Source organism: Brassica napus, chromosome C4, assembly GCF_020379485.1.
Source record: "Brassica napus cultivar Da-Ae chromosome C4, Da-Ae, whole genome shotgun sequence".
NCBI lineage: Eukaryota > Viridiplantae > Streptophyta > Magnoliopsida > Brassicales > Brassicaceae > Brassica > Brassica napus.
This window is the reverse complement of record NC_063447.1, coordinates 37,504,979-37,521,427: the sequence shown is the minus strand read 5'-3', so window position 1 is coordinate 37,521,427 and position 16,449 is coordinate 37,504,979. Positions and strand designations below refer to the sequence as shown.

Genomic DNA, 16,449 nt, shown 5'->3' with positions numbered 1-16,449 from the left:
TTTCAACAACAAAATAACACATCCCGGAAAACTAAACTTGCATCAGTTTGATTATGACCAAACAAAAAAAAAGCAGAAGTCAAACAAAAGTCCAGTTTTGATGCCGAAACGTTTAGAGTTTAGCAAACCAATCAAAAAATTTGACAGGTTATTTGCTGAAACTACGACACGTTTAAAGAACTTGAACAACAACAAAAATATGACCAAAATATAAATGATTTTTTTGAAAATAAATATAAATGAAATTTTTTGCATCTTTATGTTGTAATTGACTCACCGTTCAAGTTTGATTAGCGTGTTAAGAATCGTTAACATGAACAAGAAACAAGTTGCCAGACTTAGAAACAAGCTGTCAAACTTGAAAAACAAGCTGTGAGACTTGAGAAGTTAGTTAGAGACTTATAAGGTTTTATAATGTTTTATAAGGTATCCTGTTGAAGAGAAAAAAAGAGAAAAAAAGACTCTTGAAGATATTTTTTTAAACAATGAATATTGTATTATATTGTGTATGAGGCAACTTGTCTTTAAATGCTTGTACTCAGATCCACAATTAAATCAATGAAAATATTTTCCTCATTCTCTCTCTCTCTTTCTCTCTCTCAAATTCAAACATTACTCTCTCTCGTGTTCATCTTGTTCTTCATTTTCTCTCATGGTATCAGAGCTTTAAGCTCCTATACCTCTTACTCGCTTCCGCAAACACTCTTACTTTACTTCTCTCTTCCTCTCCAACCATCTAATTTCTCTGTTCTTGCAAGAATCTGTCTTTGTCCACTGGATAATAGATCTACTTTTGCTAGTGCTCATTTCTGTGGATCTGGTTCCACAGTTACTTAACTCAAACCAAACTCAAAAAGAAGTGATGGAGCAATACAAGCCTGTTATGATTCCGGTTACTCTAAAAGGAGGTAACTACATTACCTGGTCTAGATTGGCCAAAACTGCTCTTGGAGGACGAGGTCTATGGGAGCACATCACCACGAGTGAGGCACCAAGAAAGATCACCCAAGGAGCTGACGGCAAGGAGATTGTAGTGGTGGATGAAGGCAAATGGGGTCAGGAAGATCTCATGGTGCTGTCTTCCTTGCAAGGCTCGCTTGATACTCCAATAATGGAGGATTACTCTCATTGTGAGACCGCAAAGCAATTGTGGGAAACTCTTCACAACATTTATGGCAACACTTCAAACTTGACCAGGATCTTTGAGGTGAAGAGAGCCATAAATAACTTGCAACAAGAGGAAATGGACTTCACCAAGCATCTTGGGAAGTATAGCCAGTTGTGGTCTAAGCTTGACATGCTCCGGCCAAGCACAAACGACCCCAACATCATTGAAGAAAGGCGTGAGCAAGACAAAGTATTTGGACTGCTTCTCACACTCAACCCGAGCTTCAATGATGTCCTTAAGCACATATTGAGAGCTAAGGAGCTCCCAAGCTATGATGATGTGTGTGCTCAACTCCAAAAGGAACTCGGCTCAGATGGTTTGCTTGGTGGAAAAAGAGAGCTATCTATGGCCAACAAGGTGGAGAAGGTGGAGAATGCTGCAGCCAACAAAGCCCACTTCAAGCCAAGAGGTGGTGGAGGAGATAAACAAGTAACTTGTGAACATTATAAGAAGATTGGTCACTCCAAAACCAACTGCTGGATTCTCCATCCTCACCTCAGGCCAGCTTCATCTAACAAATACGATCAAGGTCGAGCTCATGAAGCTAGAGCTCAAGAAGGTTCTTAGCCAAACTATCCTACTATGCACATGGTAGAAGATGAGAGAGACATGACAACAACTACTCGTGTGGTTGGATCAGGGTCTCAAGCCACTTCTCAGTCATCCAATGAGGATACTTTCATCCGCAAGTCTGACCTTGAGGCTCTTATAAAGGCCCTCAATGCCAACTCTGGTAACCTTAGTAGTTATGCTTTAAACTCTATTATAAATGCATTTGAAACCACTAGACCCTTGATAATTGACTCATGAGCTTTACATCATATGATTAGGGATGTAAATCTCATTAGCAATGTCAAACCGGCTCTAGGGAGTGTTCTAATTGCAAATGGAGATAGTATACCTATTACTGGAGTAGGAAACCTGAAACTGTTTGATAAAGACTCTGAAGCACTTTATATGCCTAGTTTCACATCAAATTTGTTATCTGTGAAAAGAGCTAGTAATGATCTTAATTGTAATGTGATTTTTAGTCCTAATGAGGTGTGCTTTCAGGATATTGAGACCAGTAAGATGTTGGGAAAAGGTGTAAGCAATGGAGAGCTCTATGTGCTTAAAGACACCAAGCTTAGATTGGATTTACCTTATGCTTTTAAATCTACTTTTGTTTTAGCAAGTGATGAGTTATGGCATGCTAGATTAGGCCACCCTCATTCTAGAGCACTTGGATTGATGTTACCTAATCTATCGTTTAAGAATGAAAAATGTGAGGTTTGTATTCTTGGCAAACTTTGCAAATCTGTTTTTCCTAAATCTATCACTATCTATGAGAATTGCTTTGATTTAATTCATTCTGATGTTTGGACTGCTCCATGTGGATCTAGAGAAAACCATAAATACTTTGTCACATTCATAGATGAAAAATCAAAGTATATATGGCTCACATTGATTTCAAGTAAAGATAGGGTCTTAGAAGCCTTTATAAACTTTCAGAACTATGTCACTAACCATTTCAACTCTAAGATTAAATTTTTTAGGTCTGACAATGGTGGAGAGTACACAAGCTATGCCTTTAAAACTCATCTAGCCAAGCAAGGAATAATCCATCAAACAAGTTGTCCATACACACCACAACAAAATGGTGTGGCTGAAAGAAAGAATCGCCATCTCATGGAAGTTGCAAGGAGTATGATGTTCCACACCAATGTTCCAAAGAGATTTTGGGGAGATGCTGTAGTTTCCGCATGCTATCTTATCAACAGAATCCCAACCAGAGTCCTCAATGATATCTCACCATTTCAGGTATTGAACAAAACGACACCTCCGATAGATCATTTGCGTGTGTTTGGGTGTGTGTGTTATGTGTTGATACCAGGTCAACAAAGGAACAAGCTTGAACCTAAGAGTATCAAGGCTATGTTCATTGGATACTCACACACGCAGAAGGGATACAAGTGTTATCTACCAAATTCAAGAAGGGTGATGGTGTCAAGGGATGTAAATTTTGTGGAATCAAAGGGGTATTATGATGAGAAGGACTGGGAAAACCTTAGAGATATCTCACATGGTCCATCAGATAGGGCTAACAACCTGAGAACCATTATGGAGAACTTAGGAATCACTTAGCCTATGAGTAGTGAGGTCCTTAGAACCTTTCCATCCCCACTAGATGATGTTCACAATGAAGCAGTAGCACCAAATTCTGAGCAAGTCCAGCTTGATCCTGAGGGGGGCAGAGAAAATGACTCAGGGACATCCCATGATCAAGATGGACAAACAAAAAGGATACAGATCAGACTAGTGAGGAACAACATCAAAAAGATCAGGCTAGTGAGGAACAACCCCAAGAAAAGCATGGGGAGCCAGTGGTACAAGACCCAGTGGCAGAAGACCAACAAATACAGACTTTAAGAAGAAGCACAAGAGTGAGAACACCATCTCATTGGATCGACACGAGGGTGTACTTTAACAGCAATGCGGTCGCACATCCCATACAAGCAACCTGCTCAATGGCAACCTTTCCTCCACAACACCAAGTTTTCTTAACCAATATCGACCAAAACTTCATCCCAAATACCTATGAAGAAGCAATGGAAGATGATGAATGGAGAGAATCAGTGGGAGATGAGATGGGTGCTATGGAAAGGAATGATACATGGTTTGAATCGGAGCTACCTAAAGGCAAGAAAGCTGTGACCAGCATGCTACTCTTCACCATCAAATACCTTGCTAATGGAAAACCAGAAAGGAAGAAGACAAGGTTGGTTGCAAGAGGGTACACTCAGGTCTATGGAGAAGACTACCTAGACACCTTTGCACCAGTGGCCAAACTGCATACTATAAGGATCCTACTCTCTCTGGCCGTGAACTTGGAATGAGACTTATGGCAGATGGATGTCAAGAATGCTTTTCTACAAGGAGAGCTGGAGGATGAGGTGTACATGAAACCACCTCCTGGTATGGAAGACATGGTTAAGGCAGGAAATGTTCTAAGGTTGAAGAAGGCAATCTATGAATTAAAACAGTCACCAAGAGCCTGGTATCACAAGTTGAGTACAACTCTCAATGGAAGAGGGTTTGTAAAGTCAGAAGCTAATCATACTCTATTCACTCTCACAAGCAAGCAAGGAATTGTGGTGATATTGATCTATGTGGATGATATCATCATCACAGGAAGCAACAAGAAAGGTATCATCTCTACAAAAGCTTTCCTTAAATCTAGCTTTGATGTTAAAGATTTAGGTGAGCTAAAGTACTTTCTAGGGATAGAAATATGCCGCTCTAAAGAGGGGATTTTCTTATCTCAAAGAAAGTACACATTTGATCTTTTAAATGAGGCAGGAAAGCTTGGAGGAAGAATAGCTAATACACCACTTGAAGAAGGGTACAAAGTCTTGCGTGAGGGGGAGTTTGATGATACTCCATTTGGCGATTTCAAGCTCTATAGAAGGATGGTTGGGAAGCTAATCTATCTCACCATCACAAGACCAGACATCTGTTTTGCTGTGAATCAAGCTAGTCAACATATGCAAGCACCAAATGTTCATCATTGGAATATGGTGGAAAGGATCATGAGATATCTAAGAGAGGCTCCTGGTAAAGGTGTTTGGATGGGTTGCAATAAGAGTACAGAGATAGTGGGATATTGTGATGCAAATTGGGCTGGTGATAGAGTAGACAGAAGGTCAACAACATGCTATTGTACTTTCATCGGAGGCAACTTAATCACATGGAAGAGCAAGAAGCAAAAGGTGGTATCATGTTCAAGTGCAGAGGCAGAGTATAGGGCAATGAGGAAGCTAACTAGTGAATTCATTTGGATCAGGAACCTGCTAAGAGACTTGGGTATAGAAACAACAACACCAATCACAATGCATTGTGATAACCATGCAGCTATCCACAGAGCATCAAACTCAGTATTCCATGAAAAGACTAAACACATTGAAGTTGACTGTCATAAGGTGAGACAAGCTGTGGAGCAGAAGATCATTTTACCCTGCTATACTAGAAGTGAAGATCAGTTAGCTGATATCTTCACCAAGGCAGCAAGCACTAAAGTCTGTGAGTTCATTCATCCAAAATTGGGACTCATAGACCTCTCATGCCACTGATATCTCCTTCATGAAGTGTTCTACTCTTTTTCCTTGACTTGGGTTTTCTCCCAAAGGGTTTTACCTAGTTGAGGTTTTAATGAGGGAATACTTCATGGCTTCCAAGCTTGACTTGTTCCATATGGTCAAGCTTGAGGGGGAGTGTTGACACGAAGCAGAAACAAGCTGCCAGACTTGAGAAACAAGCTGCCAGACTTGAGAAACAAGCTGCCAGACTTGAGAAACAAGCTGCCAGACTTGAGAAACAAGCTGCCAGACTTGAGAAATAAGCTGCCAGACTTGAGAAGAAGAAGAGAAAAGAAGACTCTAGAAGATATTTTTTTAAACAATGAATATTGTATTATATTGTGTATGAGACAACTTGCCTTTAAATGCTTGTATTCAGATCTACAATTAAATCAAGGAAAATATTTTTCTCATTCTCTCTCTCTCTCTCAAATTCAAACATTACTCTATTTCTTGTTCATCATATTCTTCATTTTCTCTCAAGAATAACAAAAAGGTTTAATTATGTTCGACAAACTCATATATAAAACAATAGAAAACACAGGGAAAAGAGCTAATTAGTTAACAAAAATATAAAACGAAATTAGAAAAAGGATTAACGATCAACATAAAAAGATCTTTACAATATATCAAAATCATCATCATCAGAAGAAGAAGAAGAAGAAGAAGAAGAAGAAGAAGAAGAAGAAGAAGAAGAAGAAGAAGAAGAAGAAGAAGAAGAAGAAGAAGAAGAAGTTTACAAAAAAAAAAAAAAAATCATCAGAAGAACCAAGAGTAGAACCCACAATCTTTTTAACTTACACGCTAGAAATCTGTCATATTCATATGCAAAGCGTCTTTCCTTTTGTGTCCAATTTGATGCGACATAACACAAAAACCTTCAACAAAAAAATCTCTATTAGACACACCAATCCCAAAATCGAATAAAACAATAAACGTATAGGGGCTATAGGTAAGACTATAAAAGGGAAGAGGGAATGTTTTTCATGTTTTTGTATCTCTGACTGATGGATCCGTTTTCAGAACAATTCTAATCTATTTGTATTGGTTCTTAAAAATAAATCAACTCTAAATAGTGTTTAAGTTTTACTATAATCATTTATTAAGAGTAAAATGAACTGATGAACCAAATATATGAAATAATAAAAATGGTTATTTTATTTTTAGAATGGTTTGATTTTTTATTCAGTTTTAGAGCTAAAATCAAATAGATTTGAAAAAGATTTTACTCAAAGAAATTGAGTTGAAAATATAATGGGATTAGAGATGCTTTGAAATGATAGACTTATTCAATATATATATTTCATTAATTCTATATATCTATAAGCTGTAGATTGTTTATTAAGTTTTTAAAATTTATCGTGCATGGCGTAGGAGCAATGACGTAAAGATGATGACGCAGAGGAGAATCCTCTGATAAGGATTCGAACTTTAAACTTTAATTTTAAGCATGTGGTTCAAAACTCGGAAGGCAGGACCATATAAAGTTCATATTGTCTCGCCATGCACTGCTCCTATAAGGCTACACACGTATGTACATGTCTGGTCTAATACTTTGGAGATCCATTTTTATTTTATTTTGATTCAATGTATCGCATAGTCTTTGCTTAAGGCCTGTGATATTCCCTCTACAGGGATATCTTGTTATCGAAAACTTCAAATTCAAAAGATCTTAACATTAACATATAAATAGTAATGATTATACTGTAAACAATCCAGCAGGCTCAGCCAATTGAGCATCCTGACTTGAATAAAAATATATTCAGTTCTAAGATCTTGTTACACTATATACATATAACTTTACAAACGGTGAATGTGTGTCATCTGATCTTATGGAAAGACTCTTGGTCTAAGAGGAGGTTTACTTAAGCCTAAAGTTGATCATGTGGAAGTCACGTGTGTGGGCTTCTTTGGTTACATTCAAGTGAGGTCATAAGGGTCATTATCTTCGGCTGGATATTCTAGGTTTTGAGATCATCGTCCATCGTGACGATCGTAAGAGCATGATTAACCACAAATCCAATTAGAGTTGCTTAATGATTATTTTAGTATATAATTGTTGATAAGCACTTTAGATAAGAAACACCCAAATTTTGTGCTTCAATGCTAGTTGCTTATCTAAAGGTTCTTAAAAAAATTACTTTGGGTTAAAATTGCACAATTGAAAGATTAGGGGTCAATTAGAAAGGCCTGTTCTGCAAATCTTATAGTTTTGGGGTCAAAAAATAATTATCCAAAGACAAAGGATCGGACTTGAAAATAAGCCAAGAATGGCCATTGGAGCTCACGAGCTTTCTCTCCCGGATCTGGAGCACAATGGTGGAGGATCCGGCGACGGAAAAGCTTCATTCCATGGCGGAGGAGAGCTGAGACGGGTTACCTGGATCGAAGGATAGGAGACGAGCTGCAGAGGGCCTACGATGACGTCTCTGTAGCAGCGGAACATGTCGGAGATGGAGTTCTTGACCTTGGGCTGGATCTTGTACCGATCGAACCAGGCGGATCGAGCCAACTCGACGAAGACGAGAGGGAGAGGATCGAGCCAATTCGACCAAGATCCAACACCTGTCCCACAAGCACCCGGTTCTTCTACCTCCTCTTTAAGCACCGCTTTTCACATTTATCCCATTTTTCTTTTTTTTTTTAAATCTTTATTAAGCTAAGCATTCCCCCTAAGCACCCTGGTTGAAGATGGTCTAACAGAATGTGAGGAGAGGTCAAGATGAGATGAGAGAGCGAGAGCAATAGATGAGAGTGAGCTAGAGAGAAATGTGATTCTCGGTTTATCTAAGCTCAGAGCTTGTTCTTCTTCCTCTATTATACTTGTTGTAACTAGGATTAGATGTAATCGGAAAAGAGGAAGAAGAGGAGAGAAACGTCCGGTGAAGTACACTGTAATCACAACGTTTATAGTGGATTGGCTGAGAGACCGTTTCTCTCTCCGGTGATGTATAGCGGCTTCTCCACATCGGAGAAGTGCGGTGAACACCGGGTAAACAAAGTCTCATGTGTTCTTTATTTCTTTCTTGCTTGATTCCTCGATTGATTAGATCCAGTTAGGCTTGAGGTGATTATTGAACTGAGCCAAGATTATAGGATGAATCCTCAACAAGTGGTATCAAAGCCTCGGTTTAGGGCGATTCAGGGATTCATCGGAAACGGATCAAGATCGGTTCTGAAGGAGAATCAGAGAAGGGTCGGAGGAGTTGAAGTTTTGATCGCACTGTTGTTCGAGACTGAAGAATCTGCAGATGTTGCAAGATATGCAATGTCCAGTGTAAAGAAAGAAGAAGACGACGTCTGTTTGTGGAAGACGACGACGTCCGAGACGGAGGAAAGAAAAGGAAGATGCAATCAGAGCGGATGGTTTCTGATTTTGTGAAATCATATGGTTCAGTAAGTTAAGCTCTCTCATCTCTAGAGTTATAAGATCGTGTGAGTTCTGGATCAAAGAGACTTGTAAGATATGGTGTGGTGTTCACCTATGATGCAGGGGACGGCATATCATTGACGTCTCGCATACCAGCGGCGTTTCAGGGACGGGGACGGCGCGGGGACGGTGTGGGAACGTTTCCGAAACGTTTCAGAGAGGCTGGGGACGACAAAGGTTTCTGGGGACGGCATGGTTAGGTTTTGGAAACGTTTCCGAAACGTTTAGGATGTATAGTCGGCATAATTTTGTAAAAGTTTGATTATTTACTTTTTCATACTCTTTTTATTTGGATAACAATTGAAAAAAAAAGAAACACGTCTTGTATAAAACAATTAGGGTTATAAACTTTTAATCCATCTTCTCTTACTCTTAATCAAGCTCTTATTCTTCTTCTTTCTCACATCTAAGAAAAACACAGTAAGCATATCACAAACTCTGGTTTTGGTTTTTCAATGCTCACGTAAAAGAAAGTCTTAGACAAGATTAATATTAGATAGTATTTGGTTTGTTTCATGTACGTATGTGTTTTGGTTTGTACGTAAAAGAAGAGTATTAGACTTCTTTATGTTTATGTTTTTCTTACGTGTGTTGTTTATATAATACAAGCTTCTCACAATTTTTTTTTCTTTAAGATATTATAGTGATTTTTTATTTTATTTAAGATATTATTATGGTGTTTTATTTTATATGAGATTTATGCTTTGGTTTTAATATTCATATATACACATTTATATATATACATATATATATATAGACGTACCCATGCCGTATCCGTATCTATAAATTTTAGATTTAGCCGTTTCCCGTTCCCGCCCCCGTCCCTGTATCTGTCCCCGTATCCGTCCCGGTGCAACATAGGTGTTCACAAGACTGAAGTGTAAAGAATCAGATGAATCGGATATGTGATGTTGTCCTGCAGTTCTGAAACTATTTTGATGCTGGTTGTTTGAGGTGGATGTTATCTCAGGTTACAGATCAGGTCAAGGTTAGGTAAACATAAGGGATGAAATCTTGGTGGATCACAGGGAAATGTATGGTATCTTTGCGAAGAATGATCAAGACTCAGATTTGGTGTCAGATCGTGTTTTGTTCAGCTCGTTTGTGTGGTTTCAGAATGTTCAAAAGAATGGCAGTTGTGATGCTTATTAATCTCATGGTTAAGGGACGCCTTAGGAGTGAGATGGTATGTGTGTGTCAAAGGCTGTTCTGGATATTATTAAAGGTTTCAGGATTCAAGTCAAATAGAATTGCAGGGAAGTAATGGAACAAGATACTTTTGGTACTTTGAGGATTCAGGGCTGGTTCAGTGGGTTCAGAAACTTTGAGTTGCAAGTTCAGTCTCACAGGTTAAGGATCAGATTTTTGTTAATTTGAGAAGCTCAGGTGGTGATGATCTAGGTTAAGAGAAGGTCACAAGGATCTTGTAGCAGCAAGGATTATTTTCTGCATAAACGGATCAAGGCTGTCACATATGGCGTTGAGTGACATAATTCGATGAAACGGGAAGAGGCAGCTAGAGCAAAGTCAAGGTACATAAAATTGTAGGATCTGGTCAAGTGTAGGAGCTCAGAGCCGATAATGGAAGCAATTGAGGAAACAGCAGAGGTTCTGTGTTAGTTCAATTTCAAGAGTAAAAGTCAAGCTCATTGGGACTTGGGAGCATGGAATGAGAAGCTTATGTTTGTAAGGAGAAGGCGTTTGAGGCAGATTGCTTTAGAGGTATCAAGTATCAGCATGAGTTTAAGAAATCAGACATGTGTGTTCAGGTTGATGTCCTCTTAAGGTTCATGTCCTCTGGTTTGTTAATTGACACACATGGACTGAGTACTGACACGAGGAGTGGTGCAGTAAGATGGTGTAGCATTCAGAGGCTAAGAGAAGTTGCATTCCAAGATATTAAGGCAAGAATCAAGGCGCCATACTGGTAGTAAAATCAGTGGAAACGAAATCAAGAAGAGGAATCTGGTTTCAGGTTTATTTGGCTTTATCATGAGTCAAATAAAAGGTAGCTTGGGTGAGGTACTGTGAGCGAAAGAGGCAAGCTCGTGGTAGAGGTTTTAATTGTCTCACTCAAGGCGTTTCTGCAGACGGTTAGAAGTAATGATTTCTTAAAGAGAAAGACTGATAGAATATCAGTTACAAGGAGCCAAAGAGAAGAAACAAGTTTCTGGTCATGGCTCAAGAAAAATAAATCTAAAGACCTGGTTATGGTCTGGACAAGGAGGCTACAAATTCAAGACTTTGTAAAACGTCTCAGTTTTGGCTCAGGTTCTGTTTTTGGGAAGTTTCAGAATTTTTTTTTATTAAAGACATATTGAGGTTTCTTCAGTGATTAAGATTGTTGGAGCGTATGAGACAAGTGCAGAGGCCACAGGTTCTGATAGGTTAAATTCAGAAGAGTTTCACAGGGTTTAAAGTGTTATGTGAGGATGTGTTGTTGACAGAGACTATAACATGTTGGAGCACAGTCAGTTTTGTGATACAATATCAGATTGGGAAGCTTGGAAGAAGCTTACAACACTTGCTGGTTCTGGTACTAGTGACTAAAGTTGAATGGCTGCATAATGAAGATATATATATTTTTTTTGATAAGGTCTGGAATATTTTTCAGAAGCAAGAAGCCATGTTTACAGTCAGCTACACAAAGCAGTTAAAGGAATCAAAGAAGAAAGTGCAGGATGGTTATAGGTCTGAGAAGTGAAGCTATGTGTGAAGAAACACATCGTGGTTTTGAAAGTTTATTGTTTCAGGTAGAGCAGTGTCATGTTTCAGACAGTGTTCTCAGGTCTACTTCAGTTTGAAAAGGTTTCAAAGGTTCTGCGGATGAGCTTTCAAGAGCTACAGAGATTCAGGTTGGGTTTTGTGCAGTAAGAAGAGTAAAAGAGAGCCAAGTCAGTGTCAGCAGGTTGAAGCTCAACAAGTTATGGTCAGATGGAGTAAAAGGGGTTCAGCTTGTGGTCAGAGATGTGAAGAGGATGTCGGTAATTTCAGTATAGGTTCTCCACAGAAAGCATGGACTACAAGGACATCAAAGCAGAGTCAATACAGGTATGATAAATCAATATATAAAATACTTGTGAGGTGGTCTTTTGCAGGTATTCGTAGGGACTAGAGAGAACAGTTCAAGGTGGAGCTGTTTGAGTCAATTACCAATCTGAACAAGTTCAAAGAGTTCTCTAAGAGTAGCTACAAGGAGACAAAGAGCAAGTATTGCTGGTACTGTCACAAGAGAGCACAAGAAGGTTTGAGCTACTGAGAAATGAAGTTCTTGGTAACGTCTGGAACATGCAGGGGCGTTTGTATACCAAGGTCTGGTAAGGTTCGCAGGTCAGCGAAGCACAGGTTCTTTGCTACAGTAAAGGTGCCTTAAGAGTAGTCACAGGTTTTGTGACTATGAGACAGGGATAAAGAAGTCAGCAGGTGGTCAGATTGTTGTCTGAAGTTCTGTTGAGGCAGATTTGTTTGAATAGGGTTTGAGCAGAGAGTTTCTACATCGAAAGTCTTTTTAACCGGGTTGAGTTAGGCGGCGTGTTCTCCTAGTCAAAGCAGCGGTGCAGAGTGATGTTCAGGTTGAAAGTACATACAGATTGGTGTAGAGGAAAACTTCAGGATAAGCAGTGAGTATCTACTAGCTGTTGAGGTTGTCTACAAGGGTTTTTTGAGTCAAAGTGCTTCTGGTTTGAGGCAGCGATGATTCAAGTTCTGCAGGAGTTTCAAGCAAGCATTGTTTCAGGTTTTGGCAGATTATTTGAAGACCGTAATTGCAGTAACAAGTCAAGCATCATAAGCTGATCTATACTAGTCAAAAGAGAAAGCTTATGGAGTGTATGTTAAGTTGCTGGTGAGTGGTTTTCTCAAGTTTCCAGGCCAATGGAAGATCAATGAACAAGTTTCGCGTGACACAAGTCTGTGGAGTGCTGGGAAAAGAAACTTAAGCAGGCATGTGTGTATTATTGGCACAGGAATGGCATTGTGATTCCCATCACAACAAAGTTACATGTCTGGTTCATTGATGTTGATTAAGTGGTTGAAGACTGGGAGTTTTAGATACTGACTATATATAAGTCTATACTTATTTGGTTTATGAAATTATTTTGCTATCCTTAATCACTCTCAGGAATATATATTTTATCCTATGTTTGTCTCTTTTTTTGTCAAGTTATTCTATGTTTGTCTACATTCAAATAAAAAAATATATACATGGAATCATTTGGTTCATAAGGGTAAAGGATGTGTGTGTAAATAATAAAAAAATGCTATATGAAACTGTAAAAAGTAAACTGTTTAAAAATGCTATAAGAAAATAGAGAAAAAAAATAAAGGAGTAATCTGTAAGACGTCTATACCATTTGCAATGTAAAAAGGTCAAAAGTTCTTCCATTAACCGTAAAAAGGTGAAATTCAAAGTTGGAACTTGGAAGGAAGTAAATGCAATAATGCATGTTGCCTAAACTCGGACACTATGGGAGTTGACTTTGATTGGTCGGAATATATAATCTCACAAAAGCAACAACGGTCGAACCTTTTGTGAAGGGAACAATTTTTAAAAGAAAGTAAAACATACGCATACACAATAGTGGAAGCAGATGAATATTAAGAAACCCAAATCAAAGATGACCGGCGATGATTAAGGTTAAAAAGTCCAACCCCAACCGACACTTTTGGGAGGAAATACAAAGACATCGTCAGAGACCCACTCCATTATTATTCTATTATGTTTTGTCAAATATTGCAACACACAACACGTTTGGACTTCAGAATCAAATGTACAACGTATGGGGTTTAGCCTCTAGACCACAGTAAATGCCTAGTGTATTGCTGAAGGGAAGCAGATCCAAAGTGTTTGTGTCGCAAATGGCTTGAATCCCCTTATTGCCTTCTACAAAGCATCCAAAACTTGGGGGCATGGTGTATCTGTTATGAGTTTGATTTATGTTGAGAACAAAATTAATGTTATCTGATCAGTTTGGATGTGTTGGCCCAAACAGTTTACATGATTTAACTACTCAGCAACTTTAGTTGGAAAACATTCCAAATTCAAATTAAACAGTGTAATATCCAGGCCATAGCAGTAAGTACGCTTTTCCAGGACTCGCATAAAAAAATCCAAAACATATCACATAACCAAAGATTGCAACTAGGTGTCTGAAAGCTCAAATCAAATGGCGTGTATATCTCCCTGTTACTTCTCGCCCAGAAAACAATTGATAAGGTGTGTAAAGTGGCCAACCAGAAAATATTTTTATTGAGGTCATAATTTTATTTTTATTTTAAAATATACTTTTAATATCAGTTAAAAGTACTATTACATAAATCATGAGAGATTTAAATTTTTTTGAACTTTTAAGAGAAAACCAAAAAAATACAGTGCTAAAAAGTATTTTAGTGAAAAGATCTTTTATTTGTTATACCAGTTCCGAAAAAGAAAATTATTATTGAAAACTTTGCAACAAAAGTAGAAAATGATCTTAAATGTAAAACAAATAAAAAATTCAAAATTTTTAATGTTTAAAGAAAATCATTATCTGTAGAAAATATTTAAAACAATGAGAAATGGTCTAAGCTAAAAACATACAATCAAACATCTAATAAACAATGGAAAGATAAATAAGTTTGAACAAAACCTAGTTTGACCCATATGTTCAGCATAAAACCAGATTTTTAGGCCCATAATTATGTAAAGAAAAGGGTAAAAAAGAATGTCGACTGGGTGCAGCCAAGGCTTGATCGTGGGAAAGGGGGGTACAAGGCAAAGTTTTAAACCAACTGAGCACATGATATTAACGTATCTAAGCTTAAATATTATTTTCTTTATATTGGACTGGGGTCAGCTGAACCCCCCCCCCCCCTTTACCTATGTAGATCTGCCCCTGGGTGTGTATATGATACAGGCACAAAACCGAACCTCACAAGAATAGATTGATGGATCCAAACTGCTGGTCATATAACTCTTTCAACTTGGTCAGATGATAAACTTGAAGAGGATTTGCGGATTGAAGGTTGATTGAATCTCACAATCTGGTGGTCTGATGGAAGGATGTGACTGACTCTCTAAGTCTATGATGAATAAGCTATTTGACTCTCTCAAACAACTTAATTCACAGAAAAAAAAACAAATCAATTCAAAGACAAACTTTGAAAGGAAATTAACACTTTTACGTATAAACTTAGATGAAAGACGTGCCTTACAAATGGTGATGTTAATGAGCTTATATAATGCTCAAAATAAAAGAAATAGTAGAATACTTGCAACATAATTAAAACTAGCCGTTTGGAGTGGTTTGGAGGATTTGGCTGAAAGAAAGGGATTGTTTGAGTCTTGATAACTTAGGCATGAACTGATGACGCCTTGGAATATCCTGGTTCACTGAATGTATCTTCAAAGCTCCAAAGAATGATGGAAAGAGCCGTTGGAGATTTTTGACAGAAATGCTGCTTGAATCCAAATAAGGTAAACTGCTCCCCATTCTTATGCTCTTGATCTTCTGTGATTTAATGCTCTAATTATGTCTCCATGCTCCTCTGGTAAGTGTAGAATGTCTCATGGTCGCCATATGTTGTTTTGTTAATGATCAAACCAAATAATTGTCCAACTTTCCATATATGGCTCCGGTTTGATTTAATTGTATTTTCCAAGGATCCGTCTGATCCAGTGTGTGCTGGTGCTTCTTAAGAGGTTATGGAGTGCTTTTAGAAGTAGGACAAAGTCTCCTGGACGTCAACATTGAGTTTGACATATTACATGCTCCAGATCTTCTAAATAAGGCAAGTCAGACCACCTTTGACTTGAAAATGACATATTTTCTTTATCGTTAATCCTTTTGATATGAAACCACGTCACGTGCTCTTGTTAAGTGTAGAATCCATCATAACAGGTTTCATGAGTAAAATTCTCCTAGTTTGTAAGATATGGTCTTTTGATTGCACATATGTCATGGCCGGCTTTTTTTTAGCGTTTCACAGCTTCATGTTCTCCACTGATTTTTTTTTTCTGGTGTCTTTTTTCCATGGTTGATGCTGATTTGATGTCCTCATCAGTATATAGTCAGAGATATCGTTTCGTCATTCATGTCCATTATCTTACCTCCTAACCAGTGTTTTGAAACTCGACCCGGACCGGCGGTTGAACCGGTAAACCCGGTGATCCAAGATAAATCCGGTTTGGATTTTGTGAAAAACCCAAAATTTAAAAACACCCAAAAACCCGGAAAAACTCGGTAAAACCCAAAATCCGATACCGATTGAACCAATAAATAAATTTTACTCTTTTCCTTTAATTTTTAATTATGTTTTTAGATTCTATTTTATATTCTAAATTTCCAATTAAAAATTCACTTTTCACTTATTGCCGTCTTCCACTTCCTCTGCTGACCTCCACTGACTCTCTATCTTTTTCTTATTTTATTTTTTTTGCTTTTCATTATTTATCATATATAATACCTATTACACAATATTATTTGTGATTTTTAGATTTGGATGAAGATTTCACTATGTTCCCTGAACAAAATAAAGGGAAAGATGGTAGAGAGAACCAAAATTTGTTTATGTGATTTGGTGTTATTTTATTTTTGTTATTGACAATTTATTACAATGATGTTTTGATATCTTCTCAATTTGCATTGTTTTAACCATTCATTCTTGCACATGTTGATCATTTAGGATAGCATTTAGATATGTTTAGGTTGCATTGCATTACATATGTCCTTATTAGGTGATGGAGATTTCAAATGGTG

General features: G+C 37.8%; 1 long non-coding RNA gene across 1 annotated transcript; it reads left to right on the top strand.

Annotated features, from left to right (window-relative positions):
- The first annotated feature begins 5,542 nt into the window (after positions 1-5,542).
- LOC125585322 lies at positions 5,543-12,852 on the top strand. Its single transcript, XR_007322234.1, has 2 exons — positions 5,543-8,679; positions 8,777-12,852. It is a non-coding gene; the product is annotated as an uncharacterized LOC125585322 (long non-coding RNA).
- The last annotated feature ends 3,597 nt before the right edge of the window (positions 12,853-16,449 follow it).